The following is a 26,879-nucleotide window of genomic DNA, read 5'->3' as shown; positions in this document are numbered from 1 at the left end:
TTCAGTGTGGGGGTAGGCATTGGTGGTATAGTGGCGAGAATAGTTGCTTCCCAAGCAATTGACCCGGGTTCGATTGCAGGCGGTATGGAGTTTTTTTTTGCAACATGTTACTTTTTACTAAAAAGAATGAAAAAATATGATGCTGAGGCAGAAAACGTAAAAAAACGTGTGCATGTTCAAGCGTTGGTGGTATAGTGGTGAGCATAGCTGCCTTCCAAGCAGTTGACCCGGGTTCAATTCCCGGCCAACGCATTTGGTGATGCTTTTATTCTGTTTAAGGCTCATGGTTTTCGTTTGTTCTTCACACAATTTAGCAATACTGAATTAAAATAACAATAATGAAGAGAAAGTTTCTCTGCTTCTTTTCAACTGTCTAACCTTAACTATTTGCCGCGTTACAGTTGTTGATAAAAGCTTAGTAGGGTTACTGCGCATTATAAGAAAAATGCCAGGGTGCTGTTTTTGTAACACCTTAGCACAGTTGATGAGCAAAAGCACACGTTTTCAGTGTGGGGGTAGGCATTGGTGGTATAGTGGCGAGAATAGTTGCTTCCCAAGCAATTGACCCGGGTTCGATTGCAGGCGGTATGGAGTTTTTTTTTGCAACATGTTACTTTTTACTAAAAAGAATGAAAAAATATGATGCTGAGGCAGAAAACGTAAAAAAAGTGTGTATGTTCAAGCGTTGGTGGTATAGTGGTGAGCATAGCTGCCTTCCAAGCAGTTGACCCGGGTTCGATTCCCGGCCAACGCATTTGGTGATGCTTTTATTCTGTTTAAGGCTCATGGTTTTCGTTTGTTCTTCACACAATTTAGCAATACTGAAAATTAAAATAACAATAATGAAGAGAAAGTTTCTCTGCTTCTTTTCAACTGTCTAACCTTAACTATTTGCCGCGTTACAGTTGTTGATAAAAGCTTAGTAGGGTTACTGCGCATTATAAGAAAAATGCCAGGGTGCTGTTTTTGTAACACCTTAGCACAGTTGATGAGCAAAAGCACACGTTTTCAGTGTGGGGGTAGGCATTGGTGGTATAGTGGCGAGAATAGTTGCTTCCCAAGCAATTGACCCGGGTTCGATTGCAGGCGGTATGGAGGTTTTTTTTGCAACATGTTACTTTTTACTAAAAAGAATGAAAAAATATGATGCTGAGGCAGAAAACTTAAAAAAACGTGTGCATGTTCAAGCGTTGGTGGTATAGTGGAGAGCATAGCTGCCTTCCAAGCAGTTGACCCGGGTTCGATTCCCGGCCAACGCATTTGGTGATGCTTTTATTCTGTTTAAGGCTCATGGTTTTCGTTTGTTCTTCACACAATTTAGCAATACTGAAAATTAAAATAACAATAATGAAGAGAAAGTTTCTCTGCTTCTTTTCAACTGTCTAACCTTAACTATTTGCCGCGTTACAGTTGTTGATAAAAGCTTAGTAGGGTTACTGCGCATTATAAGAAAAATGCCAGGGTGCTGTTTTTGTAACACCTTAGCACAGTTGATGAACAAAAGCACACGTTTTCAGTGTGGGGGTAGGCATTGGTGGTATAGTGGCGAGAATAGTTGCTTCCCAAGCAATTGACCCGGGTTCGATTCCCGGCCAATGCAGGCGGTATGGGGGTTTTTTTTGCAACATGTTACTTTTTACTAAAAAGAATGAAAAAATATGGTGCTGAGGCCGAAAATGTAAAAAAACGTGTGCATGTTCAAGCGTTGGTGGTATAGTGGTGAGCATAGCTGCCTTCCAAGCAGTTGAACCGGGTTCGATTCCCGACCAACGCATTTGGTGATGCTTTTATTCTGTTTAAGGCTCATGGTTTTCGTTTGTTCTTCACACAATTTAGCAATACTGAAAATTAAAATAACAATAATGAAGAGAAAGTTTCTCTGCTTCTTTTCAACTGTCTAACCTTAACTATTTGCCACGTTACAGTTGTTGATAAAAGCTTAGTAGGGTTACTGCGCATTATAAGAAAAATGCCAGGGTGCTGTTTTTGTAACACCTTAGCACAGTTGATGAGCAAAAGCACACGTTTTCAGTGTGGGGGTAGGCATTGGTGGTATAGTGGCGAGAATAGTTGCTTCCCAAGCAATTGACCCGGGTTCGATTCCCGGCCAATGCAGGCGGTATGGGGGTTTTTTTTGCAACATGTTACTTTTTACTAAAAAGAATGAAAAAATATGGTGCTGAGGCCGAAAATGTAAAAAAACGTGTGCATGTTCAAGCGTTGGTGGTATAGTGGTGAGCATAGCTGCCTTCCAAGCAGTTGAACCGGGTTCGATTCCCGACCAACGCATTTGGTGATGCTTTTATTCTGTTTAAGGCTCATGGTTTTCGTTTGTTCTTCACACAATTTAGCAATACTGAAAATTAAAATAACAATAATGAAGAGAAAGTTTCTCTGCTTCTTTTCAACTGTCTAACCTTAACTATTTGCCGCGTTACAGTTGTTGATAAAAGCTTAGTAGGGTTACTGCGCATTATAAGAAAAATGCCAGGGTGCTGTTTTTGTAACACCTTAGCACAGTTGATGAGCAAAAGCACACGTTTTCAGTGTGGGGGTAGGCATTGGTGGTATAGTGGCGAGAATAGTTGCTTCCCAAGCAATTGACCCGGGTTCGATTGCAGGCGGTATGGAGTTTTTTTTTGCAACATGTTACTTTTTACTAAAAAGAATGAAAAAATATGATGCTGAGGCAGAAAACGTAAAAAAACGTGTGTATGTTCAAGCGTTGGTGGTATAGTGGTGAGCATAGCTGCCTTCCAAGCAGTTGACCCGGGTTCGATTCCCGGCCAACGCATTTGGTGATGCTTTTATTCTGTTTAAGGCTCATGGTTTTCATTTGTTCTTCACACAATTTAGCAATACTGAAAATTAAAATAACAATAATGAAGAGAAAGTTTCTCTGCTTCTTTTCAACTGTCTAACCTTAACTATTTGCCGCGTTACAGTTGTTGATAAAAGCTTAGTAGGGTTACTGCGCATTATAAGAAAAATGCCAGGGTGCTGTTTTTGTAACACCTTAGCACAGTTGATGAGCAAAAGCACACGTTTTCAGTGTGGGGGTAGGCATTGGTGGTATAGTGGCGAGAATAGTTGCTTCCCAAGCAATTGACCCGGGTTCGATTGCAGGCGGTATGGAGTTTTTTTTTGCAACATGTTACTTTTTACTAAAAAGAATGAAAAAATATGATGCTGAGGCAGAAAACGTAAAAAAACGTGTGTATGTTCAAGCGTTGGTGGTATAGTGGTGAGCATAGCTGCCTTCCAAGCAGTTGACCCGGGTTCGATTCCCGGCCAACGCATTTGGTGATGCTTTTATTCTGTTTAAGGCTCATGGTTTTCGTTTGTTCTTCACACAATTTAGCAATACTGAAAATTAAAATAACAATAATGAAGAGAAAGTTTCTCTGCTTCTTTTCAACTGTCTAACCTTAACTATTTGCCGCGTTACAGTTGTTGATAAAAGCTTAGTAGGGTTACTGCGCATTATAAGAAAAATGCCAGGGTGCTGTTTTTGTAACACCTTAGCACAGTTGATGAACAAAAGCACACGTTTTCAGTGTGGGGGTAGGCATTGGTGGTATAGTGGCGAGAATAGTTGCTTCCCAAGCAATTGACCCGGGTTCGATTCCCGGCCATTGCAGGCGGTATGGGGGTTTTTTTTGCAACATGTTACTTTTTACTAAAAAGAATGAAAAAATATGGTGCTGAGGCAGAAAATGTAAAAAAACGTGTGCATGTTCAAGCGTTGGTGGTATAGTGGTGAGCATAGCTGCCTTCCAAGCAGTTGACCCGGGTTCGATTCCCGGCCAATGCATTTGGTGATGCTTTTATTCTGTTTAAGGCTCATGGTTTTCGTTTGTTCTTCACACAAATTAGCAATACTGAAAATTAAAATAACAATAATGAAGAGAAAGTTTCTCTGCTTCTTTTCAACTGTCTAACCTTAACTATTTGCCACGTTACAGTTGTTGATAAAAGCTTAGTAGGGTTACTGCGCATTATAAGAAAAATGCCAGGGTGCTGTTTTTGTAACACCTTAGCACAGTTGATGAACAAAAGCACACGTTTTCAGTGTGGGGGTAGGCATTGGTGGTATAGTGGCGAGAATAGTTGCTTCCCAAGCAATTGACCCGGGTTCGAATCCCGGCCAATGCAGGCGGTATGGGGGTTTTTTTGCAACATGTTACTTTTTACTAAAAAGAATGAAAAAATATGGTGCTGAGGCAGAAAATGTAAAAAAACGTGTGCATGTTCAAGCGTTGGTGGTATAGTGGTGAGCATAGCTGCCTTCCAAGCAGTTGACCCGGGTTCGATTCCCGGCCAACGCATTTGGTGATGCTTTTATTCTGTTTAAGGCTCATGGTTTTCGTTTGTTCTTCACACAATTTAGCAATACTGAAAATTAAAATAACAATAATGAAGAGAAAGTTTCTCTGCTTCTTTTCAACTGTCTAACCTTAACTATTTGCCGCGTTACAGTTGTTGATAAAAGCTTAGTAGGGTTACTGCGCATTATAAGAAAAATGCCAGGGTGCTGTTTTTGTAACACCTTAGCACAGTTGATGAGCAAAAGCACACGTTTTCAGTGTGGGGGTAGGCATTGGTGGTATAGTGGCGAGAATAGTTGCTTCCCAAGCAATTGACCCGGGTTCGATTGCAGGCGGTATGGAGTTTTTTTTTGCAACATGTTACTTTTTACTAAAAAGAATGAAAAAATATGATGCTGAGGCAGAAAACTTAAAAAAACGTGTCCATGTTCAAGCGTTGGTGGTATAGTGGTGAGCATAGCTGCCTTCCAAGCAGTTGACCCGGGTTCGATTCCCGGCCAACGCATTTGGTGATGCTTTTATTCTGTTTAAGGCTCATGGTTTTCGTTTGTTCTTCACACAATTTAGCAATACTGAAAATTAAAATAACAATAATGAAGAGAAAGTTTCTCTGCTTCTTTTCAACTGTCTAACCTTAACTATTTGCCGCGTTACAGTTGTTGATAAAAGCTTAGTAGGGTTACTGCGCATTATAAGAAAAATGCCAGGGTGCTGTTTTTGTAACACCTTAGCACAGTTGATGAACAAAAGCACACGTTTTCAGTGTGGGGGTAGGCATTGGTGGTATAGTGGCGAGAATAGTTGCTTCCCAAGCATTTGACCCGGGTTCGATTCCCGGCCAATGCAGGCGGTATGGGGGTTTTTTTTGCAACATGTTACTTTTTACTAAAAAGAATGAAAAAATATGGTGCTGAGGCCGAAAATGTAAAAAAACGTGTGCATGTTCAAGCGTTGGTGGTATAGTGGTGAGCATAGCTGCCTTCCAAGAAGTTGACCCGGGTTCGATTCCCGGCCAACGCATTTGGTGATGCTTTTATTCTGTTTAAGGCTCATGGTTTTCGTTTGTTCTTCACACAATTTAGCAATACTGAAAATTAAAATAACAATAATGAAGAGAAAGTTTCTCTGCTTCTTTTCAACTGTCTAACCTTAACTATTTGCCGCGTTACAGTTGTTGATAAAAGCTTAGTAGGGTTACTGCGCATTATAAGAAAAATGCCAGGGTGCTGTTTTTGTAACACCTTAGCACAGTTGATGAGCAAAAGCACACGTTTTCAGTGTGGGGGTAGGCATTGGTGGTATAGTGGCGAGAATAGTTGCTTCCCAAGCAATTGACCCGGGTTCGATTGCAGGCGGTATGGAGTTTTTTTTTGCAACATGTTACTTTTTACTAAAAAGAATGAAAAAATATGATGCTGAGGCAGAAAACTTAAAAAAACGTGTGCATGTTCAAGCGTTGGTGGTATAGTGGTGAGCATAGCTGCCTTCCAAGCAGTTGACCCGGGTTCGATTCCCGGCCAACGCATTTGGTGATGCTTTTATTCTGTTTAAGGCTCATGGTTTTTGTTTGTTCTTCACACAATTTAGCAATACTGAAAATTAAAATAACAATAATGAAGAGAAAGTTTCTCTGCTTCTTTTCAACTGTCTAACCTTAACTATTTGCCGCGTTACAGTTGTTGATAAAAGCTTAGTAGGGTTACTGCGCATTATAAGAAAAATGCCAGGGTGCTGTTTTTGTAACACCTTAGCACAGTTGATGAGCAAAAGCACACGTTTTCAGTGTGGGGGTAGGCATTGGTGGTATAGTGGCGAGAATAGTTGCTTCCCAAGCAATTGACCCGGGTTCGATTGCAGGCGGTATGGAGTTTTTTTTTGCAACATGTTACTTTTTACTAAAAAGAATGAAAAAATATGATGCTGAGGCAGAAAACGTAAAAAAACGTGTGCATGTTCAATCGTTGGTGGTATAGTGGTGAGCATAGCTGCCTTCCAAGCAGTTGACCCGGGTTCGATTCCCGGCCAACGCATTTGGTGATGCTTTTATTCTGTTTAAGGCTCATGGTTTTCGTTTGTTCTTCACACAATTTAGCAATACTGAAAATTAAAATAACAATAATGAAGAGAAAGTTTCTCTGCTTCTTTTCAACTGTCTAACCTTAACTATTTGCCGCGTTACAGTTGTTGATAAAAGCTTAGTAGGGTTACTGCGCATTATAAGAAAAATGCCAGGGTGCTGTTTTTGTAACACCTTAGCACAGTTGATGAGCAAAAGCACACGTTTTCAGTGTGGGGGTAGGCATTGGTGGTATAGTGGCGAGAATAGTTGCTTCCCAAGCAATTGACCCGGGTTCGATTGCAGGCGGTATGGAGGTTTTTTTTGCAACATGTTACTTTTTACTAAAAAGAATGAAAAAATATGATGCTGAGGCAGAAAACGTAAAAAAAGTGTGCATGTTCAAGCGTTAATGGTATAGTGGTGAGCATAGCTGCCTTCCAAGCAGTTGACCCGGGTTCGATTCCCGGCCAACGCATTTGGTGATGCTTTTATTCTGTTTAAGGCTCATGGTTTTCGTTTGTTCTTCACACAATTTAGCAATACTGAAAATTAAAATAACAATAATGAAGAGAAAGTTTCTCTGCTTCTTTTCAACTGTCTAACCTTAACTATTTGCCGCGTTACAGTTGTTGATAAAAGCTTAGTAGGGTTACTGCGCATTATAAGAAAAATGCCAGGGTGCTGTTTTTGTAACACCTTAGCACAGTTGATGAGCAAAAGCACACGTTTTCAGTGTGGGGGTAGGCATTGGTGGTATAGTGGCGAGAATAGTTGCTTCCCAAGCAATTGACCCGGGTTCTATTGCAGGCGGTATGGAGTTTTTTTTTGCAACATGTTACTTTTTACTAAAAAGAATGAAAAAATATGATGCTGAGGCAGAAAACGTAAAAAAACGTGTGCATGTTCAAGCGTTGGTGGTATAGTGGTGAGCATAGCTGCCTTCCAAGCAATTGACCCGGGTTCGATTCCCGGCCAACGCATTTGGTGATGCCTTTATTCTGTTTAAGGCTCATGGTTTTCGTTTGTTCTTCACACAATTTAGCAATACTGAAAATTAAAATAACAATAATGAAGAGAAAGTTTCTCTGCTTCTTTTCAACTGTCTAACCTTAACTATTTGCCGCGTTACAGTTGTTGATAAAAGCTTAGTAGGGTTACTGCGAATTATAAGAAAAATGCCAGGGTGCTGTTTTTGTAACACCTTAGCACAGTTGATGAGCAAAAGCACATGTTTTCAGTGTGGGGGTAGGCATTGGTGGTATAGTGGCGAGAATAGTTGCTTCCCAAGCAATTGACCCAGGTTCGATTGCAGGCGGTATGGAGGTTTTTTTTGCAACATGTTACTTTTTACTAAAAAGAATGAAAAAATATGATGCTGAGGCAGAAAACGTAAAAAAAGTGTGCATGTTCAAGCGTTGGTGGTATAGTGGTGAGCATAGCTGCCTTCCAAGCAGTTGACCCGGGTTCGATTCCCGGCCAACGCATTTGGTGATGCTTTTATTCTGTTTAAGGCTCATGGTTTTCGTTTGTTCTTCACACAATTTAGCAATACTGAAAATTAAAATAACAATAATGAAGAGAAAGTTTCTCTGCTTCTTTTCAACTGTCTAACCTTAACTATTTGCCGCGTTACAGTTGTTGATAAAAGCTTAGTAGGGTTACTGCGCATTATAAGAAAAATGCCAGGGTGCTGTTTTTGTAACACCTTAGCACAGTTGATGAGCAAAAGCACACGTTTTCAGTGTGGGGGTAGGCATTGGTGGTATAGTGGCGAGAATAGTTGCTTCCCAAGCAATTGACCCGGGTTCGATTGCAGGCGGTATGGAGGTTTTTTTTGCAACATGTTACTTTTTACTAAAAAGAATGAAAAAATATGATGCTGAGGCAGAAAACGTAAAAAAACGTGTGCATGTTCAAGCGTTGGTGGTATAGTGGTGAGCATAGCTGCCTTCCAAGCAGTTGACCCGGGTTCGATTCCCGGCCAACGCATTTGGTGATGCTTTTATTCTGTTTAAGGCTCATGGTTTTCGTTTGTTCTTCACACAATTTAGCAATACTGAAAATTAAAATAACAATAATGAAGAGAAAGTTTCTCTGCTTCTTTTCAACTGTCTAACCTTAACTATTTGCCTCGTTACAGTTGTTGATAAAAGCTTAGTAGGGTTACTGCGCATTATAAGAAAAATGCCAGGGTGCTGTTTTTGTAACACCTTAGCACAGTTGATGAGCAAAAGCACACGTTTTCAGTGTGGGGGTAGGCATTGGTGGTATAGTGGCGAGAATAGTTGCTTCCCAAGCAATTGACCCGGGTTCGATTGCAGGCGGTATGGAGTTTTTTTTTGCAACATGTTACTTTTTACTAAAAAGAATGAAAAAATATGATGCTGAGGCAGAAAACTTAAAAAAACGTGTGCATGTTCAAGCGTTGGTGGTATAGTGGTGAGCATAGCTGCCTTCCAAGCAGTTGACCCGGGTTCGATTCCCGGCCAACGCATTTGGTGATGCTTTTATTCTGTTTAAGGCTCATGGTTTTTGTTTGTTCTTCACACAATTTAGCAATACTGAAAATTAAAATAACAATAATGAAGAGAAAGTTTCTCTGCTTCTTTTCAACTGTCTAACCTTAACTATTTGCCGCGTTACAGTTGTTGATAAAAGCTTAGTAGGGTTACTGCGCATTATAAGAAAAATGCCAGGGTGCTGTTTTTGTAACACCTTAGCACAGTTGATGAGCAAAAGCACACGTTTTCAGTGTGGGGGTAGGCATTGGTGGTATAGTGGCGAGAATAGTTGCTTCCCAAGCAATTGACCCGGGTTCGATTGCAGGCGGTATGGAGTTTTTTTTTGCAACATGTTACTTTTTACTAAAAAGAATGAAAAAATATGATGCTGAGGCAGAAAACGTAAAAAAACGTGTGCATGTTCAATCGTTGGTGGTATAGTGGTGAGCATAGCTGCCTTCCAAGCAGTTGACCCGGGTTCGATTCCCGGCCAACGCATTTGGTGATGCTTTTATTCTGTTTAAGGCTCATGGTTTTCGTTTGTTCTTCACACAATTTAGCAATACTGAAAATTAAAATAATAATAATGAAGAGAAAGTTTCTCTGCTTCTTTTCAACTGTCTAACCTTAACTATTTGCCGCGTTACAGTTGTTGATAAAAGCTTAGTAGGGTTACTGCGCATTATAAGAAAAATGCCAGGGTGCTGTTTTTGTAACACCTTAGCACAGTTGATGAGCAAAAGCACACGTTTTCAGTGTGGGGGTAGGCATTGGTGGTATAGTGGCGAGAATAGTTGCTTCCCAAGCAATTGACCCGGGTTCGATTGCAGGCGGTATGGAGGTTTTTTTTGCAACATGTTACTTTTTACTAAAAAGAATGAAAAAATATGATGCTGAGGCAGAAAACTTAAAAAAACGTGTCCATGTTCAAGCGTTGGTGGTATAGTGGTGAGCATAGCTGCCTTCCAAGCAGTTGACCCGGGTTCGATTCCCGGCCAACGCATTTGGTGATGCTTTTATTCTGTTTAAGGCTCATGGTTTTCGTTTGTTCTTCACACAATTTAGCAATACTGAAAATTAAAATAACAATAATGAAGAGAAAGTTTCTCTGCTTCTTTTCAACTGTCTAACCTTAACTATTTGCCGCGTTACAGTTGTTGATAAAAGCTTAGTAGGGTTACTGCGCATTATAAGAAAAATGCCAGGGTGCTGTTTTTGTAACACCTTAGCACAGTTGATGAACAAAAGCACACGTTTTCAGTGTGGGGGTAGGCATTGGTGGTATAGTGGCGAGAATAGTTGCTTCCCAAGCAATTGACCCGGGTTCGATTCCCGGCCAATGCAGGCGGTATGGGGGTTTTTTTTGCAACATGTTACTTTTTACTAAAAAGAATGAAAAAATATGGTGCTGAGGCCGAAAATGTAAAAAAACGTGTGCATGTTCAAGCGTTGGTGGTATAGTGGTGAGCATAGCTGCCTTCCAAGAAGTTGACCCGGGTTCGATTCCCGGCCAACGCATTTGGTGATGCTTTTATTCTGTTTAAGGCTCATGGTTTTCGTTTGTTCTTCACACAATTTAGCAATACTGAAAATTAAAATAACAATAATGAAGAGAAAGTTTCTCTGCTTCTTTTCAACTGTCTAACCTTAACTATTTGCCGCGTTACAGTTGTTGATAAAAGCTTAGTAGGGTTACTGCGCATTATAAGAAAAATGCCAGGGTGCTGTTTTTGTAACACCTTAGCACAGTTGATGAGCAAAAGCACACGTTTTCAGTGTGGGGGTAGGCATTGGTGGTATAGTGGCGAGAATAGTTGCTTCCCAAGCAATTGACCCGGGTTCGATTGCAGGCGGTATGGAGTTTTTTTTTGCAACATGTTACTTTTTACTAAAAAGAATGAAAAAATATGATGCTGAGGCAGAAAACTTAAAAAAAGTGTGCATGTTCAAGCGTTGGTGGTATAGTGGTGAGCATAGCTGCCTTCCAAGCAGTTGACCCGGGTTCGATTCCCGGCCAACGCATTTGGTGATGCTTTTATTCTGTTTAAGGCTCATGGTTTTTGTTTGTTCTTCACACAATTTAGCAATACTGAAAATTAAAATAACAATAATGAAGAGAAAGTTTCTCTGCTTCTTTTCAACTGTCTAACCTTAACTATTTGCCGCGTTACAGTTGTTGATAAAAGCTTAGTAGGGTTACTGCGCATTATAAGAAAAATGCCAGGGTGCTGTTTTTGTAACACCTTAGCACAGTTGATGAGCAAAAGCACACGTTTTCAGTGTGGGGGTAGGCATTGGTGGTATAGTGGCGAGAATAGTTGCTTCCCAAGCAATTGACCCGGGTTCGATTGCAGGCGGTATGGAGTTTTTTTTTGCAACATGTTACTTTTTACTAAAAAGAATGAAAAAATATGATGCTGAGGCAGAAAACGTAAAAAAACGTGTGCATGTTCAATCGTTGGTGGTATAGTGGTGAGCATAGCTGCCTTCCAAGCAGTTGACCCGGGTTCGATTCCCGGCCAACGCATTTGGTGATGCTTTTATTCTGTTTAAGGCTCATGGTTTTCGTTTGTTCTTCACACAATTTAGCAATACTGAAAATTAAAATAACAATAATGAAGAGAAAGTTTCTCTGCTTCTTTTCAACTGTCTAACCTTAACTATTTGCCGCGTTACAGTTGTTGATAAAAGCTTAGTAGGGTTACTGCGCATTATAAGAAAAATGCCAGGGTGCTGTTTTTGTAACACCTTAGCACAGTTGATGAGCAAAAGCACACGTTTTCAGTGTGGGGGTAGGCATTGGTGGTATAGTGGCGAGAATAGTTGCTTCCCAAGCAATTGACCCGGGTTCGATTGCAGGCGGTATGGAGGTTTTTTTTGCAACATGTTACTTTTTACTAAAAAGAATGAAAAAATATGATGCTGAGGCAGAAAACGTAAAAAAAGTGTGCATGTTCAAGCGTTAATGGTATAGTGGTGAGCATAGCTGCCTTCCAAGCAGTTGACCCGGGTTCGATTCCCGGCCAACGCATTTGGTGATGCTTTTATTCTGTTTAAGGCTCATGGTTTTCGTTTGTTCTTCACACAATTTAGCAATACTGAAAATTAAAATAACAATAATGAAGAGAAAGTTTCTCTGCTTCTTTTCAACTGTCTAACCTTAACTATTTGCCGCGTTACAGTTGTTGATAAAAGCTTAGTAGGGTTACTGCGCATTATAAGAAAAATGCCAGGGTGCTGTTTTTGTAACACCTTAGCACAGTTGATGAGCAAAAGCACACGTTTTCAGTGTGGGGGTAGGCATTGGTGGTATAGTGGCGAGAATAGTTGCTTCCCAAGCAATTGACCCGGGTTCTATTGCAGGCGGTATGGAGTTTTTTTTTGCAACATGTTACTTTTTACTAAAAAGAATGAAAAAATATGATGCTGAGGCAGAAAACGTAAAAAAACGTGTGCATGTTCAAGCGTTGGTGGTATAGTGGTGAGCATAGCTGCCTTCCAAGCAATTGACCCGGGTTCGATTCCCGGCCAACGCATTTGGTGATGCCTTTATTCTGTTTAAGGCTCATGGTTTTCGTTTGTTCTTCACACAATTTAGCAATACTGAAAATTAAAATAACAATAATGAAGAGAAAGTTTCTCTGCTTCTTTTCAACTGTCTAACCTTAACTATTTGCCGCGTTACAGTTGTTGATAAAAGCTTAGTAGGGTTACTGCGAATTATAAGAAAAATGCCAGGGTGCTGTTTTTGTAACACCTTAGCACAGTTGATGAGCAAAAGCACATGTTTTCAGTGTGGGGGTAGGCATTGGTGGTATAGTGGCGAGAATAGTTGCTTCCCAAGCAATTGACCCAGGTTCGATTGCAGGCGGTATGGAGGTTTTTTTTGCAACATGTTACTTTTTACTAAAAAGAATGAAAAAATATGATGCTGAGGCAGAAAACGTAAAAAAAGTGTGCATGTTCAAGCGTTGGTGGTATAGTGGTGAGCATAGCTGCCTTCCAAGCAGTTGACCCGGGTTCGATTCCCGGCCAACGCATTTGGTGATGCTTTTATTCTGTTTAAGGCTCATGGTTTTCGTTTGTTCTTCACACAATTTAGCAATACTGAAAATTAAAATAACAATAATGAAGAGAAAGTTTCTCTGCTTCTTTTCAACTGTCTAACCTTAACTATTTGCCGCGTTACAGTTGTTGATAAAAGCTTAGTAGGGTTACTGCGCATTATAAGAAAAATGCCAGGGTGCTGTTTTTGTAACACCTTAGCACAGTTGATGAGCAAAAGCACACGTTTTCAGTGTGGGGTAGGCATTGGTGGTATAGTGGCGAGAATAGTTGCTTCCCAAGCAATTGACCCGGGTTCGATTGCAGGCGGTATGGAGGTTTTTTTTGCAACATGTTACTTTTTACTAAAAAGAATGAAAAAATATGATGCTGAGGCAGAAAACGTAAAAAAACGTGTGCATGTTCAAGCGTTGGTGGTATAGTGGTGAGCATAGCTGCCTTCCAAGCAGTTGACCCGGGTTCGATTCCCGGCCAACGCATTTGGTGATGCTTTTATTCTGTTTAAGGCTCATGGTTTTCGTTTGTTCTTCACACAATTTAGCAATACTGAAAATTAAAATAACAATAATGAAGAGAAAGTTTCTCTGCTTCTTTTCAACTGTCTAACCTTAACTATTTGCCGCGTTACAGTTGTTGATAAAAGCTTAGTAGGGTTACTGCGCATTATAAGAAAAATGCCAGGGTGCTGTTTTTGTAACACCTTAGCACAGTTGATGAGCAAAAGCACACGTTTTCAGTGTGGGGGTAGGCATTGGTGGTATAGTGGCGAGAATAGTTGCTTCCCAAGCAATTGACCCGGGTTCGATTGCAGGCGGTATGGAGTTTTTTTTTGCAACATGTTACTTTTTACTAAAAAGAATGAAAAAATATGATGCTGAGGCAGAAAACTTAAAAAAACGTGTGCATGTTCAAGCGTTGGTGGTATAGTGGTGAGCATAGCTGCCTTCCAAGCAATTGACCCGGGTTCGATTCCCGGCCAACGCATTTGGTGATGCCTTTATTCTGTTTAAGGCTCATGGTTTTCGTTTGTTCTTCACACAATTTAGCAATACTGAAAATTAAAATAACAATAATGAAGAGAAAGTTTCTCTGCTTCTTTTCAACTGTCTAACCTTAACTATTTGCCGCGTTACAGTTGTTGATAAAAGCTTAGTAGGGTTACTGCGAATTATAAGAAAAATGCCAGGGTGCTGTTTTTGTAACACCTTAGCACAGTTGATGAGCAAAAGCACATGTTTTCAGTGTGGGGGTAGGCATTGGTGGTATAGTGGCGAGAATAGTTGCTTCCCAAGCAATTGACCCAGGTTCGATTGCAGGCGGTATGGAGGTTTTTTTTGCAACATGTTACTTTTTACTAAAAAGAATGAAAAAATATGATGCTGAGGCAGAAAACGTAAAAAAAGTGTGCATGTTCAAGCGTTGGTGGTATAGTGGTGAGCATAGCTGCCTTCCAAGCAGTTGACCCGGGTTCGATTCCCGGCCAACGCATTTGGTGATGCTTTTATTCTGTTTAAGGCTCATGGTTTTCGTTTGTTCTTCACACAATTTAGCAATACTGAAAATTAAAATAACAATAATGAAGAGAAAGTTTCTCTGCTTCTTTTCAACTGTCTAACCTTAACTATTTGCCGCGTTACAGTTGTTGATAAAAGCTTAGTAGGGTTACTGCGCATTATAAGAAAAATGCCAGGGTGCTGTTTTTGTAACACCTTAGCACAGTTGATGAGCAAAAGCACACGTTTTCAGTGTGGGGGTAGGCATTGGTGGTATAGTGGCGAGAATAGTTGCTTCCCAAGCAATTGACCCGGGTTCGATTGCAGGCGGTATGGAGGTTTTTTTTGCAACATGTTACTTTTTACTAAAAAGAATGAAAAAATATGATGCTGAGGCAGAAAACGTAAAAAAACGTGTGCATGTTCAAGCGTTGGTGGTATAGTGGTGAGCATAGCTGCCTTCCAAGCAGTTGACCCGGGTTCGATTCCCGGCCAACGCATTTGGTGATGCTTTTATTCTGTTTAAGGCTCATGGTTTTCGTTTGTTCTTCACACAATTTAGCAATACTGAAAATTAAAATAACAATAATGAAGAGAAAGTTTCTCTGCTTCTTTTCAACTGTCTAACCTTAACTATTTGCCGCGTTACAGTTGTTGATAAAAGCTTAGTAGGGTTACTGCGCATTATAAGAAAAATGCCAGGGTGCTGTTTTTGTAACACCTTAGCACAGTTGATGAGCAAAAGCACACGTTTTCAGTGTGGGGGTAGGCATTGGTGGTATAGTGGCGAGAATAGTTGCTTCCCAAGCAATTGACCCGGGTTCGATTGCAGGCGGTATGGAGTTTTTTTTTGCAACATGTTACTTTTTACTAAAAAGAATGAAAAAATATGATGCTGAGGCAGAAAACTTAAAAAAACGTGTGCATGTTCAAGCGTTGGTGGTATAGTGGTGAGCATAGCTGCCTTCCAAGCAGTTGACCCGGGTTCGATTCCCGGCCAACGCATTTGGTGATGCTTTTATTCTGTTTAAGGCTCATGGTTTTTGTTTGTTCTTCACACAATTTAGCAATACTGAAAATTAAAATAACAATAATGAAGAGAAAGTTTCTCTGCTTCTTTTCAACTGTCTAACCTTAACTATTTGCCGCATTACAGTTGTTGATAAAAGCTTAGTAGGGTTACTGCGCATTATAAGAAAAATGCCAGGGTGCTGTTTTTGTAACACCTTAGCACAGTTGATGAGCAAAAGCACACGTTTTCAGTGTGGGGGTAGGCATTGGTGGTATAGTGGCGAGAATAGTTGCTTCCCAAGCAATTGACCCGGGTTCGATTGCAGGCGGTATGGAGTTTTTTTTTGCAACATGTTACTTTTTACTAAAAAGAATGAAAAAATATGATGCTGAGGCAGAAAACGTAAAAAAACGTGTGCATGTTCAATCGTTGGTGGTATAGTGGTGAGCATAGCTGCCTTCCAAGCAGTTGACCCGGGTTCGATTCCCGGCCAACGCATTTGGTGATGCTTTTATTCTGTTTAAGGCTCATGGTTTTCGTTTGTTCTTCACACAATTTAGCAATACTGAAAATTAAAATAACAATAATGAAGAGAAAGTTTCTCTGCTTCTTTTCAACTGTCTAACCTTAACTATTTGCCGCGTTACAGTTGTTGATAAAAGCTTAGTAGGGTTACTGCGCATTATAAGAAAAATGCCAGGGTGCTGTTTTTGTAACACCTTAGCACAGTTGATGAGCAAAAGCACACGTTTTCAGTGTGGGGGTAGGCATTGGTGGTATAGTGGCGAGAATAGTTGCTTCCCAAGCAATTGACCCGGGTTCGATTGCAGGCGGTATGGAGGTTTTTTTTGCAACATGTTACTTTTTACTAAAAAGAATGAAAAAATATGATGCTGAGGCAGAAAACGTAAAAAAAGTGTGCATGTTCAAGCGTTAATGGTATAGTGGTGAGCATAGCTGCCTTCCAAGCAGTTGACCCGGGTTCGATTCCCGGCCAACGCATTTGGTGATGCTTTTATTCTGTTTAAGGCTCATGGTTTTCGTTTGTTCTTCACACAATTTAGCAATACTGAAAATTAAAATAACAATAATGAAGAGAAAGTTTCTCTGCTTCTTTTCAACTGTCTAACCTTAACTATTTGCCGCGTTACAGTTGTTGATAAAAGCTTAGTAGGGTTACTGCGCATTATAAGAAAAATGCCAGGGTGCTGTTTTTGTAACACCTTAGCACAGTTGATGAGCAAAAACACACGTTTTCAGTGTGGGGGTAGGCATTGGTGGTATAGTGGCGAGAATAGTTGCTTCCCAAGCAATTGACCCGGGTTCTATTGCAGGCGGTATGGAGTTTTTTTTTGCAACATGTTACTTTTTACTAAAAAGAATGAAAAAATATGATGCTGAGGCAGAAAACGTAAAAAAACGTGTGCATGTTCAAGCGTTGGTGGTATAGTGGTGAGCATAGCTGCCTTCCAAGCAATTGACCCGGGTTCGATTCCCGGCCAACGCATTTGTTGATGCCTTTATTCTGTTTAAGGCTCATGGTTTTCGTTTGTTCTTCACACAATTTAGCAATACTGAAAATTAAAATAACAATAATGAAGAGAAAGTTTCTCTGCTTCTTTTCAACTGTCTAACCTTAACTATTTGCCGCGTTACAGTTGTTGATAAAAGCTTAGTAGGGTTACTGCGAATTATAAGAAAAATGCCAGGGTGCTGTTTTTGTAACACCTTAGCACAGTTGATGAGCAAAAGCACATGTTTTCAGTGTGGGGGTAGGCATTGGTGGTATAGTGGCGAGAATAGTTGCTTCCCAAGCAATTGACCCAGGTTCGATTGCAGGCGGTATGGAGGTTTTTTTTGCAACATGTTACTTTTTACTAAAAAGAATGAAAAAATATGATGCTGAGGCAGAAAACTTAAAAAAACGTGTGCATGTTCAAGCGTTGGTGGTATAGTGGTGAGCATAGCTGCCTTCCAAGCAGTTGACCCGGGTTCGATTCCCGGCCAACGCATTTGGTGATGCTTTTATTCTGTTTAAGGCTCATGGTTTTTGTTTGTTCTTCACACAATTTAGCAATACTGAAAATTAAAATAACAATAATGAAGAGAAAGTTTCTCTGCTTCTTTTCAACTGTCTAACCTTAACTATTTGCCGCGTTACAGTTGTTGATAAAAGCTTAGTAGGGTTACTGCGCATTATAAGAAAAATGCCAGGGTGCTGTTTTTGTAACACCTTAGCACAGTTGATGAGCAAAAGCACACGTTTTCAGTGTGGGGGTAGGCATTGGTGGTATAGTGGCGAGAATAGTTGCTTCCCAAGCAATTGACCCGGGTTCGATTGCAGGCGGTATGGAGTTTTTTTTTGCAACATGTTACTTTTTACTAAAAAGAATGAAAAAATATGATGCTGAGGCAGAAAACGTAAAAAAACGTGTGCATGTTCAATCGTTGGTGGTATAGTGGTGAGCATAGCTGCCTTCCAAGCAGTTGACCCGGGTTCGATTCCCGGCCAACGCATTTGGTGATGCTTTTATTCTGTTTAAGGCTCATGGTTTTCGTTTGTTCTTCACACAATTTAGCAATACTGAAAATTAAAATAACAATAATGAAGAGAAAGTTTCTCTGCTTCTTTTCAACTGTCTAACCTTAACTATTTGCCGCGTTACAGTTGTTGATAAAAGCTTAGTAGGGTTACTGCGCATTATAAGAAAAATGCCAGGGTGCTGTTTTTGTAACACCTTAGCACAGTTGATGAGCAAAAGCACACGTTTTCAGTGTGGGGGTAGGCATTGGTGGTATAGTGGCGAGAATAGTTGCTTCCCAAGCAATTGACCCGGGTTCGATTGCAGGCGGTATGGAGGTTTTTTTTGCAACATGTTACTTTTTACTAAAAAGAATGAAAAAATATGATGCTGAGGCAGAAAACGTAAAAAAAGTGTGCATGTTCAAGCGTTAATGGTATAGTGGTGAGCATAGCTGCCTTCCAAGCAGTTGACCCGGGTTCGATTCCCGGCCAACGCATTTGGTGATGCTTTTATTCTGTTTAAGGCTCATGGTTTTCGTTTGTTCTTCACACAATTTAGCAATACTGAAAATTAAAATAACAATAATGAAGAGAAAGTTTCTCTGCTTCTTTTCAACTGTCTAACCTTAACTATTTGCCGCGTTACAGTTGTTGATAAAAGCTTAGTAGGGTTACTGCGCATTATAAGAAAAATGCCAGGGTGCTGTTTTTGTAACACCTTAGCACAGTTGATGAGCAAAAGCACACGTTTTCAGTGTGGGGGTAGGCATTGGTGGTATAGTGGCGAGAATAGTTGCTTCCCAAGCAATTGACCCGGGTTCTATTGCAGGCGGTATGGAGTTTTTTTTTGCAACATGTTACTTTTTACTAAAAAGAATGAAAAAATATGATGCTGAGGCAGAAAACGTAAAAAAACGTGTGCATGTTCAAGCGTTGGTGGTATAGTGGTGAGCATAGCTGCCTTCCAAGCAATTGACCCGGGTTCGATTCCCGGCCAACGCATTTGGTGATGCCTTTATTCTGTTTAAGGCTCATGGTTTTCGTTTGTTCTTCACACAATTTAGCAATACTGAAAATTAAAATAACAATAATGAAGAGAAAGTTTCTCTGCTTCTTTTCAACTGTCTAACCTTAACTATTTGCCGCGTTACAGTTGTTGATAAAAGCTTAGTAGGGTTACTGCGAATTATAAGAAAAATGCCAGGGTGCTGTTTTTGTAACACCTTAGCACAGTTGATGAGCAAAAGCACATGTTTTCAGTGTGGGGGTAGGCATTGGTGGTATAGTGGCGAGAATAGTTGCTTCCCAAGCAATTGACCCAGGTTCGATTGCAGGCGGTATGGAGGTTTTTTTTGCAACATGTTACTTTTTACTAAAAAGAATGAAAAAATATGATGCTGAGGCAGAAAACGTAAAAAAAGTGTGCATGTTCAAGCGTTGGTGGTATAGTGGTGAGCATAGCTGCCTTCCAAGCAGTTGACCCGGGTTCGATTCCCGGCCAACGCATTTGGTGATGCTTTTATTCTGTTTAAGGCTCATGGTTTTCGTTTGTTCTTCACACAATTTAGCAATACTGAAAATTAAAATAACAATAATGAAGAGAAAGTTTCTCTGCTTCTTTTCAACTGTCTAACCTTAACTATTTGCCGCGTTACAGTTGTTGATAAAAGCTTAGTAGGGTTACTGCGCATTATAAGAAAAATGCCAGGGTGCTGTTTTTGTAACACCTTAGCACAGTTGATGAGCAAAAGCACACGTTTTCAGTGTGGGGGTAGGCATTGGTGGTATAGTGGCGAGAATAGTTGCTTCCCAAGCAATTGACCCGGGTTCGATTGCAGGCGGTATGGAGGTTTTTTTTGCAACATGTTACTTTTTACTAAAAAGAATGAAAAAATATGATGCTGAGGCAGAAAACGTAAAAAAACGTGTGTATGTTCAAGCGTTGGTGGTATAGTGGTGAGCATAGCTGCCTTCCAAGCAGTTGACCCGGGTTCGATTCCCGGCCAACGCATTTGGTGATGCTTTTATTCTGTTTAAGGCTCATGGTTTTCGTTTGTTCTTCACACAATTTAGCAATACTGAAAATTAAAATAACAATAATGAAGAGAAAGTTTCTCTGCTTCTTTTCAACTGTCTAACCTTAACTATTTGCCGCGTTACAGTTGTTGATAAAAGCTTAGTAGGGTTACTGCGCATTATAAGAAAAATGCCAGGGTGCTGTTTTTGTAACACCTTAGCACAGTTGATGAGCAAAAGCACACGTTTTCAGTGTGGGGGTAGGCATTGGTGGTATAGTGGCGAGAATAGTTGCTTCCCAAGCAATTGACCCGGGTTCGATTGCAGGCGGTATGGAGTTTTTTTTTGCAACATGTTACTTTTTACTAAAAAGAATGAAAAAATATGATGCTGAGGCAGAAAACGTAAAAAAAGTGTGCATGTTCAAGCGTTGGTGGTATAGTGGTGAGCATAGCTGCCTTCCAAGCAGTTGACCCGGGTTCGATTCCCGGCCAACGCATTTGGTGATGCTTTTATTCTGTTTAAGGCTCATAGTTTTCGTTTGTTCTTCACACAATTTAGCAATACTGAAAATTAAAATAACAATAATGAAGAGAAAGTTTCTCTGCTTCTTTTCAACTGTCTAACCTTAACTATTTGCCGCGTTACAGTTGTTGATAAAAGCTTAGTAGGGTTACTGCGCATTATAAGAAAAATGCCAGGGTGCTGTTTTTGTAACACCTTAGCACAGTTGATGAGCAAAAGCACACGTTTTCAGTGTGGGGGTAGGCATTGGTGGTATAGTGGCGAGAATAGTTGCTTCCCAAGCAATTGACCCGGGTTCGATTGCAGGCGGTATGGAGTTTTTTTTTGCAACATGTTACTTTTTACTAAAAAGAATGAAAAAATATGATGCTGAGGCAGAAAACTTAAAAAAACGTGTGCATGTTCAAGCGTTGGTGGTATAGTGGTGAGCATAGCTGCCTTCCAAGCAGTTGACCCGGGTTCGATTCCCGGCCAACGCATTTGGTGATGCTTTTATTCTGTTTAAGGCTCATGGTTTTTGTTTGTTCTTCACACAATTTAGCAATACTGAAAATTAAAATAACAATAATGAAGAGAAAGTTTCTCTGCTTCTTTTCAACTGTCTAACCTTAACTATTTGCCGCGTTACAGTTGTTGATAAAAGCTTAGTAGGGTTACTGCGCATTATAAGAAAAATGCCAGGGTGCTGTTTTTGTAACACCTTAGCACAGTTGATGAGCAAAAGCACACGTTTTCAGTGTGGGGGTAGGCATTGGTGGTATAGTGGCGAGAATAGTTGCTTCCCAAGCAATTGACCCGGGTTCGATTGCAGGCGGTATGGAGTTTTTTTTTGCAACATGTTACTTTTTACTAAAAAGAATGAAAAAATATGATGCTGAGGCAGAAAACGTAAAAAAACGTGTGCATGTTCAATCGTTGGTGGTATAGTGGTGAGCATAGCTGCCTTCCAAGCAGTTGACCCGGGTTCGATTCCCGGCCAACGCATTTGGTGATGCTTTTATTCTGTTTAAGGCTCATGGTTTTCGTTTGTTCTTCACACAATTTAGCAATACTGAAAATTAAAATAACAATAATGAAGAGAAAGTTTCTCTGCTTCTTTTCAACTGTCTAACCTTAACTATTTGCCGCGTTACAGTTGTTGATAAAAGCTTAGTAGGGTTACTGCGCATTATAAGAAAAATGCCAGGGTGCTGTTTTTGTAACACCTTAGCACAGTTGATGAGCAAAAGCACACGTTTTCAGTGTGGGGGTAGGCATTGGTGGTATAGTGGCGAGAATAGTTGCTTCCCAAGCAATTGACCCGGGTTCGATTGCAGGCGGTATGGAGGTTTTTTTTGCAACATGTTACTTTTTACTAAAAAGAATGAAAAAATATGATGCTGAGGCAGAAAACGTAAAAAAAGTGTGCATGTTCAAGCGTTAATGGTATAGTGGTGAGCATAGCTGCCTTCCAAGCAGTTGACCCGGGTTCGATTCCCGGCCAACGCATTTGGTGATGCTTTTATTCTGTTTAAGGCTCATGGTTTTCGTTTGTTCTTCACACAATTTAGCAATACTGAAAATTAAAATAACAATAATGAAGAGAAAGTTTCTCTGCTTCTTTTCAACTGTCTAACCTTAACTATTTGCCGCGTTACAGTTGTTGATAAAAGCTTAGTAGGGTTACTGCGCATTATAAGAAAAATGCCAGGGTGCTGTTTTTGTAACACCTTAGCACAGTTGATGAGCAAAAACACACGTTTTCAGTGTGGGGGTAGGCATTGGTGGTATAGTGGCGAGAATAGTTGCTTCCCAAGCAATTGACCCGGGTTCTATTGCAGGCGGTATGGAGTTTTTTTTTGCAACATGTTACTTTTTACTAAAAAGAATGAAAAAATATGATGCTGAGGCAGAAAACGTAAAAAAACGTGTGCATGTTCAAGCGTTGGTGGTATAGTGGTGAGCATAGCTGCCTTCCAAGCAATTGACCCGGGTTCGATTCCCGGCCAACGCATTTGGTGATGCCTTTATTCTGTTTAAGGCTCATGGTTTTCGTTTGTTCTTCACACAATTTAGCAATACTGAAAATTAAAATAACAATAATGAAGAGAAAGTTTCTCTGCTTCTTTTCAACTGTCTAACCTTAACTATTTGCCGCGTTACAGTTGTTGATAAAAGCTTAGTAGGGTTACTGCGAATTATAAGAAAAATGCCAGGGTGCTGTTTTTGTAACACCTTAGCACAGTTGATGAGCAAAAGCACATGTTTTCAGTGTGGGGGTAGGCATTGGTGGTATAGTGGCGAGAATAGTTGCTTCCCAAGCAATTGACCCAGGTTCGATTGCAGGCGGTATGGAGTTTTTTTTTGCAACATGTTACTTTTTACTAAAAAGAATGAAAAAATATGATGCTGAGGCAGAAAACGTAAAAAAACGTGTGCATGTTCAATCGTTGGTGGTATAGTGGTGAGCATAGCTGCCTTCCAAGCAGTTGACCCGGGTTCGATTCCCGGCCAACGCATTTGGTGATGCTTTTATTCTGTTTAAGGCTCATGGTTTTCGTTTGTTCTTCACACAATTTAGCAATACTGAAAATTAAAATAACAATAATGAAGAGAAAGTTTCTCTGCTTCTTTTCAACTGTCTAACCTTAACTATTTGCCGCGTTACAGTTGTTGATAAAAGCTTAGTAGGGTTACTGCGCATTATAAGAAAAATGCCAGGGTGCTGTTTTTGTAACACCTTAGCACAGTTGATGAGCAAAAGCACACGTTTTCAGTGTGGGGGTAGGCATTGGTGGTATAGTGGCGAGAATAGTTGCTTCCCAAGCAATTGACCCGGGTTCGATTGCAGGCGGTATGGAGGTTTTTTTTGCAACATGTTACTTTTTACTAAAAAGAATGAAAAAATATGATGCTGAGGCAGAAAACGTAAAAAAAGTGTGCATGTTCAAGCGTTAATGGTATAGTGGTGAGCATAGCTGCCTTCCAAGCAGTTGACCCGGGTTCGATTCCCGGCCAACGCATTTGGTGATGCTTTTATTCTGTTTAAGGCTCATGGTTTTCGTTTGTTCTTCACACAATTTAGCAATACTGAAAATTAAAATAACAATAATGAAGAGAAAGTTTCTCTGCTTCTTTTCAACTGTCTAACCTTAACTATTTGCCGCGTTACAGTTGTTGATAAAAGCTTAGTAGGGTTACTGCGCATTATAAGAAAAATGCCAGGGTGCTGTTTTTGTAACACCTTAGCACAGTTGATGAGCAAAAGCACACGTTTTCAGTGTGGGGGTAGGCATTGGTGGTATAGTGGCGAGAATAGTTGCTTCCCAAGCAATTGACCCGGGTTCTATTGCAGGCGGTATGGAGTTTTTTTTTGCAACATGTTACTTTTTACTAAAAAGAATGAAAAAATATGATGCTGAGGCAGAAAACGTAAAAAAACGTGTGCATGTTCAAGCGTTGGTGGTATAGTGGTGAGCATAGCTGCCTTCCAAGCAATTGACCCGGGTTCGATTCCCGGCCAACGCATTTGGTGATGCCTTTATTCTGTTTAAGGCTCATGGTTTTCGTTTGTTCTTCACACAATTTAGCAATACTGAAAATTAAAATAACAATAATGAAGAGAAAGTTTCTCTGCTTCTTTTCAACTGTCTAACCTTAACTATTTGCCGCGTTACAGTTGTTGATAAAAGCTTAGTAGGGTTACTGCGAATTATAAGAAAAATGCCAGGGTGCTGTTTTTGTAACACCTTAGCACAGTTGATGAGCAAAAGCACATGTTTTCAGTGTGGGGGTAGGCATTGGTGGTATAGTGGCGAGAATAGTTGCTTCCCAAGCAATTGACCCAGGTTCGATTGCAGGCGGTATGGAGGTTTTTTTTGCAACATGTTACTTTTTACTAAAAAGAATGAAAAAATATGATGCTGAGGCAGAAAACGTAAAAAAAGTGTGCATGTTCAAGCGTTGGTGGTATAGTGGTGAGCATAGCTGCCTTCCAAGCAGTTGACCCGGGTTCGATTCCCGGCCAACGCATTTGGTGATGCTTTTATTCTGTTTAAGGCTCATGGTTTTCGTTTGTTCTTCACACAATTTAGCAATACTGAAAATTAAAATAACAATAATGAAGAGAAAGTTTCTCTGCTTCTTTTCAACTGTCTAACCTTAACTATTTGCCGCGTTACAGTTGTTGATAAAAGCTTAGTAGGGTTACTGCGCATTATAAGAAAAATGCCAGGGTGCTGTTTTTGTAACACCTTAGCACAGTTGATGAGCAAAAGCACACGTTTTCAGTGTGGGGGTAGGCATTGGTGGTATAGTGGCGAGAATAGTTGCTTCCCAAGCAATTGACCCGGGTTCGATTGCAGGCGGTATGGAGGTTTTTTTTGCAACATGTTACTTTTTACTAAAAAGAATGAAAAAATATGATGCTGAGGCAGAAAACGTAAAAAAACGTGTGTATGTTCAAGCGTTGGTGGTATAGTGGTGAGCATAGCTGCCTTCCAAGCAGTTGACCCGGGTTCGATTCCCGGCCAACGCATTTGGTGATGCTTTTATTCTGTTTAAGGCTCATGGTTTTCGTTTGTTCTTCACACAATTTAGCAATACTGAAAATTAAAATAACAATAATGAAGAGAAAGTTTCTCTGCTTCTTTTCAACTGTCTAACCTTAACTATTTGCCGCGTTACAGTTGTTGATAAAAGCTTAGTAGGGTTACTGCGCATTATAAGAAAAATGCCAGGGTGCTGTTTTTGTAACACCTTAGCACAGTTGATGAGCAAAAGCACACGTTTTCAGTGTGGGGGTAGGCATTGGTGGTATAGTGGCGAGAATAGTTGCTTCCCAAGCAATTGACCCGGGTTCGATTGCAGGCGGTATGGAGTTTTTTTTTGCAACATGTTACTTTTTACTAAAAAGAATGAAAAAATATGATGCTGAGGCAGAAAACGTAAAAAAAGTGTGCATGTTCAAGCGTTGGTGGTATAGTGGTGAGCATAGCTGCCTTCCAAGCAGTTGACCCGGGTTCGATTCCCGGCCAACGCATTTGGTGATGCTTTTATTCTGTTTAAGGCTCATAGTTTTCGTTTGTTCTTCACACAATTTAGCAATACTGAAAATTAAAATAACAATAATGAAGAGAAAGTTTCTCTGCTTCTTTTCAACTGTCTAACCTTAACTATTTGCCGCGTTACAGTTGTTGATAAAAGCTTAGTAGGGTTACTGCGCATTATAAGAAAAATGCCAGGGTGCTGTTTTTGTAACACCTTAGCACAGTTGATGAGCAAAAGCACACATTTTCAGTGTGGGGGTAGGCATTGGTGGTATAGTGGCGAGAATAGTTGCTTCCCAAGCAATTGACCCGGGTTCGATTGCAGGCGGTATGGAGTTTTTTTTTGCAACATGTTACTTTTTACTAAAAAGAATGAAAAAATATGATGCTGAGGCAGAAAACGTAAAAAAACGTGTGTATGTTCAAGCGTTGGTGGTATAGTGGTGAGCATAGCTGCCTTCCAAGCAGTTGACCCGGGTTCGATTCCCGGCCAACGCATTTGGTGATGCTTTTATTCTGTTTAAGGCTCATGGTTTTCGTTTGTTCTTCACACAATTTAGCAATACTGAAAATTAAAATAACAATAATGAAGAGAAAGTTTCTCTGCTTCTTTTCAACTGTCTAACCTTAACTATTTGCCGCGTTACAGTTGTTGATAAAAGCTTAGTAGGGTTACTGCGCATTATAAGAAAAATGCCAGGGTGCTGTTTTTGTAACACCTTAGCACAGTTGATGAGCAAAAGCACACGTTTTCAGTGTGGGGGTAGGCATTGGTGGTATAGTGGCGAGAATAGTTGCTTCCCAAGCAATTGACCCGGGTTCGATTGCAGGCGGTATGGAGGTTTTTTTTGCAACATGTTACTTTTTACTAAAAAGAATGAAAAAATATGATGCTGAGGCAGAAAACGTAAAAAAACGTGTGTATGTTCAAGCGTTGGTGGTATAGTGGTGAGCATAGCTGCCTTCCAAGCAGTTGACCCGGGTTCGATTCCCGGCCAGCGCATTTGGTGATGCTTTTATTCTGTTTAAGGCTCATGGTTTTCGTTTGTTCTTCACACAATTTAGCAATACTGAAAATTAAAATAACAATAATGAAGAGAAAGTTTCTCTGCTTCTTTTCAACTGTCTAACCTTAACTATTTGCCGCGTTACAGTTGTTGATAAAAGCTTAGTAGGGTTACTGCGCATTATAAGAAAAATGCCAGGGTGCTGTTTTTGTAACACCTTAGCACAGTTGATGAGCAAAAGCACACGTTTTCAGTGTGGGGGTAGGCATTGGTGGTATAGTGGCGAGAATAGTTGCTTCCCAAGCAATTGACCCGGGTTCGA

The 26,879-nt window shown here is 40.3% G+C and overlaps 34 non-coding genes across 34 annotated transcripts; all 34 read left to right on the top strand.

Moving 5' to 3' along the window:
- Nucleotides 1-180: 180 nt before the first annotated feature.
- On the top strand, nt 181-252 carry TRNAG-UCC (transfer RNA glycine (anticodon UCC)). Its single transcript has one exon. It is a non-coding gene; the product is annotated as a tRNA-Gly (tRNA).
- A 430-nt stretch (nt 253-682) lies between these two features.
- TRNAG-UCC (transfer RNA glycine (anticodon UCC)) lies at nt 683-754 on the top strand. The gene has a single exon. It is a non-coding gene; the product is annotated as a tRNA-Gly (tRNA).
- Nucleotides 755-1,528: 774 nt separating this feature from the next.
- TRNAG-CCC (transfer RNA glycine (anticodon CCC)) lies at nt 1,529-1,600 on the top strand. The gene has a single exon. It is a non-coding gene; the product is annotated as a tRNA-Gly (tRNA).
- A 443-nt stretch (nt 1,601-2,043) lies between these two features.
- On the top strand, nt 2,044-2,115 carry TRNAG-CCC (transfer RNA glycine (anticodon CCC)). The gene has a single exon. It is a non-coding gene; the product is annotated as a tRNA-Gly (tRNA).
- Nucleotides 2,116-2,722: 607 nt separating this feature from the next.
- TRNAG-UCC (transfer RNA glycine (anticodon UCC)) lies at nt 2,723-2,794 on the top strand. The gene has a single exon. It is a non-coding gene; the product is annotated as a tRNA-Gly (tRNA).
- A 433-nt stretch (nt 2,795-3,227) lies between these two features.
- On the top strand, nt 3,228-3,299 carry TRNAG-UCC (transfer RNA glycine (anticodon UCC)). Its single transcript has one exon. It is a non-coding gene; the product is annotated as a tRNA-Gly (tRNA).
- Nucleotides 3,300-3,568: 269 nt separating this feature from the next.
- Nucleotides 3,569-3,640, top strand: TRNAG-CCC (transfer RNA glycine (anticodon CCC)). Its single transcript has one exon. It is a non-coding gene; the product is annotated as a tRNA-Gly (tRNA).
- Nucleotides 3,641-3,742: 102 nt separating this feature from the next.
- TRNAG-UCC (transfer RNA glycine (anticodon UCC)) lies at nt 3,743-3,814 on the top strand. The gene has a single exon. It is a non-coding gene; the product is annotated as a tRNA-Gly (tRNA).
- A 269-nt stretch (nt 3,815-4,083) lies between these two features.
- TRNAG-CCC (transfer RNA glycine (anticodon CCC)) lies at nt 4,084-4,155 on the top strand. The gene has a single exon. It is a non-coding gene; the product is annotated as a tRNA-Gly (tRNA).
- Nucleotides 4,156-4,256: 101 nt separating this feature from the next.
- Nucleotides 4,257-4,328, top strand: TRNAG-UCC (transfer RNA glycine (anticodon UCC)). Its single transcript has one exon. It is a non-coding gene; the product is annotated as a tRNA-Gly (tRNA).
- Nucleotides 4,329-4,761: 433 nt separating this feature from the next.
- On the top strand, nt 4,762-4,833 carry TRNAG-UCC (transfer RNA glycine (anticodon UCC)). The gene has a single exon. It is a non-coding gene; the product is annotated as a tRNA-Gly (tRNA).
- Nucleotides 4,834-5,102: 269 nt separating this feature from the next.
- Nucleotides 5,103-5,174, top strand: TRNAG-CCC (transfer RNA glycine (anticodon CCC)). Its single transcript has one exon. It is a non-coding gene; the product is annotated as a tRNA-Gly (tRNA).
- Nucleotides 5,175-5,781: 607 nt separating this feature from the next.
- Nucleotides 5,782-5,853, top strand: TRNAG-UCC (transfer RNA glycine (anticodon UCC)). Its single transcript has one exon. It is a non-coding gene; the product is annotated as a tRNA-Gly (tRNA).
- Nucleotides 5,854-7,799: 1,946 nt separating this feature from the next.
- Nucleotides 7,800-7,871, top strand: TRNAG-UCC (transfer RNA glycine (anticodon UCC)). The gene has a single exon. It is a non-coding gene; the product is annotated as a tRNA-Gly (tRNA).
- Nucleotides 7,872-8,304: 433 nt separating this feature from the next.
- TRNAG-UCC (transfer RNA glycine (anticodon UCC)) lies at nt 8,305-8,376 on the top strand. Its single transcript has one exon. It is a non-coding gene; the product is annotated as a tRNA-Gly (tRNA).
- Nucleotides 8,377-8,809: 433 nt separating this feature from the next.
- TRNAG-UCC (transfer RNA glycine (anticodon UCC)) lies at nt 8,810-8,881 on the top strand. The gene has a single exon. It is a non-coding gene; the product is annotated as a tRNA-Gly (tRNA).
- A 938-nt stretch (nt 8,882-9,819) lies between these two features.
- TRNAG-UCC (transfer RNA glycine (anticodon UCC)) lies at nt 9,820-9,891 on the top strand. Its single transcript has one exon. It is a non-coding gene; the product is annotated as a tRNA-Gly (tRNA).
- Nucleotides 9,892-10,160: 269 nt separating this feature from the next.
- On the top strand, nt 10,161-10,232 carry TRNAG-CCC (transfer RNA glycine (anticodon CCC)). Its single transcript has one exon. It is a non-coding gene; the product is annotated as a tRNA-Gly (tRNA).
- Nucleotides 10,233-10,838: 606 nt separating this feature from the next.
- TRNAG-UCC (transfer RNA glycine (anticodon UCC)) lies at nt 10,839-10,910 on the top strand. The gene has a single exon. It is a non-coding gene; the product is annotated as a tRNA-Gly (tRNA).
- A 1,946-nt stretch (nt 10,911-12,856) lies between these two features.
- TRNAG-UCC (transfer RNA glycine (anticodon UCC)) lies at nt 12,857-12,928 on the top strand. The gene has a single exon. It is a non-coding gene; the product is annotated as a tRNA-Gly (tRNA).
- A 432-nt stretch (nt 12,929-13,360) lies between these two features.
- On the top strand, nt 13,361-13,432 carry TRNAG-UCC (transfer RNA glycine (anticodon UCC)). The gene has a single exon. It is a non-coding gene; the product is annotated as a tRNA-Gly (tRNA).
- Nucleotides 13,433-14,369: 937 nt separating this feature from the next.
- Nucleotides 14,370-14,441, top strand: TRNAG-UCC (transfer RNA glycine (anticodon UCC)). Its single transcript has one exon. It is a non-coding gene; the product is annotated as a tRNA-Gly (tRNA).
- A 433-nt stretch (nt 14,442-14,874) lies between these two features.
- TRNAG-UCC (transfer RNA glycine (anticodon UCC)) lies at nt 14,875-14,946 on the top strand. Its single transcript has one exon. It is a non-coding gene; the product is annotated as a tRNA-Gly (tRNA).
- Nucleotides 14,947-15,379: 433 nt separating this feature from the next.
- On the top strand, nt 15,380-15,451 carry TRNAG-UCC (transfer RNA glycine (anticodon UCC)). The gene has a single exon. It is a non-coding gene; the product is annotated as a tRNA-Gly (tRNA).
- Nucleotides 15,452-17,398: 1,947 nt separating this feature from the next.
- On the top strand, nt 17,399-17,470 carry TRNAG-UCC (transfer RNA glycine (anticodon UCC)). The gene has a single exon. It is a non-coding gene; the product is annotated as a tRNA-Gly (tRNA).
- Nucleotides 17,471-19,416: 1,946 nt separating this feature from the next.
- On the top strand, nt 19,417-19,488 carry TRNAG-UCC (transfer RNA glycine (anticodon UCC)). The gene has a single exon. It is a non-coding gene; the product is annotated as a tRNA-Gly (tRNA).
- Nucleotides 19,489-19,921: 433 nt separating this feature from the next.
- On the top strand, nt 19,922-19,993 carry TRNAG-UCC (transfer RNA glycine (anticodon UCC)). Its single transcript has one exon. It is a non-coding gene; the product is annotated as a tRNA-Gly (tRNA).
- Nucleotides 19,994-20,425: 432 nt separating this feature from the next.
- Nucleotides 20,426-20,497, top strand: TRNAG-UCC (transfer RNA glycine (anticodon UCC)). Its single transcript has one exon. It is a non-coding gene; the product is annotated as a tRNA-Gly (tRNA).
- A 433-nt stretch (nt 20,498-20,930) lies between these two features.
- Nucleotides 20,931-21,002, top strand: TRNAG-UCC (transfer RNA glycine (anticodon UCC)). Its single transcript has one exon. It is a non-coding gene; the product is annotated as a tRNA-Gly (tRNA).
- A 3,460-nt stretch (nt 21,003-24,462) lies between these two features.
- Nucleotides 24,463-24,534, top strand: TRNAG-UCC (transfer RNA glycine (anticodon UCC)). The gene has a single exon. It is a non-coding gene; the product is annotated as a tRNA-Gly (tRNA).
- A 433-nt stretch (nt 24,535-24,967) lies between these two features.
- Nucleotides 24,968-25,039, top strand: TRNAG-UCC (transfer RNA glycine (anticodon UCC)). Its single transcript has one exon. It is a non-coding gene; the product is annotated as a tRNA-Gly (tRNA).
- Nucleotides 25,040-25,471: 432 nt separating this feature from the next.
- On the top strand, nt 25,472-25,543 carry TRNAG-UCC (transfer RNA glycine (anticodon UCC)). The gene has a single exon. It is a non-coding gene; the product is annotated as a tRNA-Gly (tRNA).
- A 433-nt stretch (nt 25,544-25,976) lies between these two features.
- On the top strand, nt 25,977-26,048 carry TRNAG-UCC (transfer RNA glycine (anticodon UCC)). Its single transcript has one exon. It is a non-coding gene; the product is annotated as a tRNA-Gly (tRNA).
- A 433-nt stretch (nt 26,049-26,481) lies between these two features.
- Nucleotides 26,482-26,553, top strand: TRNAG-UCC (transfer RNA glycine (anticodon UCC)). Its single transcript has one exon. It is a non-coding gene; the product is annotated as a tRNA-Gly (tRNA).
- The last annotated feature ends 326 nt before the right edge of the window (nt 26,554-26,879 follow it).

Source organism: Anomaloglossus baeobatrachus, unplaced genomic scaffold (assembly GCF_048569485.1).
Source record: "Anomaloglossus baeobatrachus isolate aAnoBae1 unplaced genomic scaffold, aAnoBae1.hap1 Scaffold_2622, whole genome shotgun sequence".
Taxonomy (NCBI): Eukaryota; Metazoa; Chordata; class Amphibia; order Anura; family Aromobatidae; genus Anomaloglossus; species Anomaloglossus baeobatrachus.
This window is presented reverse-complemented; position numbering and strand designations above follow the sequence as displayed.